Source organism: Bactrocera neohumeralis, chromosome 4, assembly GCF_024586455.1.
Source record: "Bactrocera neohumeralis isolate Rockhampton chromosome 4, APGP_CSIRO_Bneo_wtdbg2-racon-allhic-juicebox.fasta_v2, whole genome shotgun sequence".
NCBI classification, from domain to species: Eukaryota; Metazoa; Arthropoda; class Insecta; order Diptera; family Tephritidae; genus Bactrocera; species Bactrocera neohumeralis.
Window position 1 is genome coordinate 54,260,144 of NC_065921.1, and position 2,278 is coordinate 54,262,421.

At 37.2% G+C, this 2,278-nt stretch overlaps 1 non-coding gene across 1 annotated transcript; it reads right to left on the minus strand.

Annotated features, from left to right (window-relative positions):
* Positions 1–503: 503 nt before the first annotated feature.
* LOC126757718 (small nucleolar RNA U3) lies at positions 504–707 on the minus strand. The gene has a single exon (XR_007666784.1). It is a non-coding gene; the product is annotated as a small nucleolar RNA U3 (small nucleolar RNA).
* Between the last annotated feature and the right edge of the window lie 1,571 nt (positions 708–2,278).

A 2,278-nucleotide genomic window follows, 5' to 3' on the forward strand; every position in this document is an offset into this window, starting at 1 on the left:
GCCAAATTGGCGAAGAACAAGTGTAGTACATTTTACAACAAAAACGATCTCATTCATGAACGCAGACAAGCGATCTCGCTTCATTCATAAAAACACAGGCCGTAACATCTCCCCGAGCATGCCTATGCCAACAAGTCGTCTTTTCGCGACGATGGCAAAAGCTAAAAATCATAAATTGCACAACTTTCTGGTGCTTCTCGCAAAAATCTGCGTCGATATGTATTCACGATCATACGTATACATACATACATATGTATTTACGCATGTTTGTAGGCAAAGCTGCTACAGCGGCAAGGGGTGACAATCGGCGGCCATTACTTTACTTATGCCATAGAAATTCCATTGCTACGAATATGGGAATGACAACGAAATAATGCAAATATGCATATTTCTAAAGGTCATTAATTTCTTTGAAGAAATGAATGATCCTGAGAAGAATAGTCTTAACTTTTCAACGGCCAACGCAGAGCGTTTCAACCAAAAGGAATTCATTTATTAGAATCACCACTCAGAAGTCGTTTTATCCGTTGTGAGCGAACGATTTTCGAAGAAACATCATTTCTAATATGCCACAAGACAAAATTAGAAATTAACTTCTTAAACCTCACGCTGTCAGATAAAACGATATACCTCGTCATCGCGGGTCGATTTCCAAAAAAATGTAAATGAAGACTAACTACAGAAATAATTCTGTAAAGTATAGCCTTAATTTTTCAACGGCCAACGCAGGGTATTTCAATAAAAGGACACATAAAATAGTTGAGAATTCGCAGAAATGAAGGACAAAGGAAAGAAAAAGGAGTATAACTTCAATAATGAACAAGCATACAAACATACATATGTGCAGCAGCAGCAAGGTAACAATCGGCGATGCATTGTATATTTCTTTCGTGCATAACCAAACCATAATTAGGACAACGCAATTCAAGTGTCAATGGTGGTGTTGGTGGTAAGCGCTTCAAAAGTGACGACGAGCACGTAGGTTCGAATCCCAACAGAATTTATTTTAAATTGAATATGTCACCAACCAAAAACTGAAACACTGTTCTACAAAAACAACAACAGCATAAGCATGGCAACAGTGTGTTGTTGGTAGAAAAGCCGAGCTGTGCCGAAAGAAACGAACAAGCGATCGCCGATTGTCATCGCTTCGCTTGCTGCTCGAACATCTTCGCAGACAAGGTTGCGTAGATTCATATTGAGCAAGGGGTTGCGTAGATTCATATTGATCGAGGTTGCGCTTGAGCAAGGTTGCGTAGATTCCTATTGAGCAAGGTTGCGCAACCTGAATCTATCGCAACCTTTTCCGAACTCGTATAAGAGGTATAATTTCAGAAAATCTTCTATACAGAAATGTGTGATATACTTACTTGATCTGTGAAATTTCCTTCAATAATGTATTCACCAAGCAATTTTATTGGAAATATTAAGGCGTTGCGGCGGTTTTTTTATACCTCAGTTATACTTTCTACCTACTTATCGAACTTAATTATGATTTTTCAGTTTGTATGGCAGGTTTTGTTATCCGACCTTCAAAATTTCTTCAACTATTGTAATGTATCTGAAAATTTTTTTTGGAGATTATATAATTACCTTAAGCAGTAATCCATGTCAAATTTCGCAAAGATACCAAGTCAAATGCGAAAGTTTTCCATACAAGCCCCTGATTCCGATCGTTCGGTTTGTATGGCTATAGTAAACCGATCTGAACAATTTCTGCCGATATTACATTATTTCTATGAATAATAACTCATACTAAATTTCGTGAAATTTTTCCATACAAGAACTTGAATCCGATCGTTTAGTTTGTAAGGTAGCTATATGCTATAGTTAACCGATCTGAACAATATACCAAATTAGGTGAAGATACATTGTCAAATGTGAAAGTTTTCCTTACTAGAACTTGATTCCGATCGTTCAGTTTGTATGGTAGATATATGCTATAGTTAACCGATTTGCACAATTTTTTCCGACATTGCATTATTTCTACGAACAAAAATTCATACCAAATTTTGTGAAAGTTTTCCATACAAGAACTTGATTCCGATCGTTCAGTTTATATGGCAGCTATATGTTATAGTGATCTGATATCAGCCGTTCCGACGAGTGAGCAGCTTCTTGGAGAGAAAATGACGTTTGCAATTCAAAAGGATATCTTAAAAACTGAGGGACTAGTTCGTATATATGCAGACCGACGGACGGACGGACGGACAGACAGACAGACGGACATGGTTAAATCGACTCATCTCAACATACTGATCATTTATATATACACTTT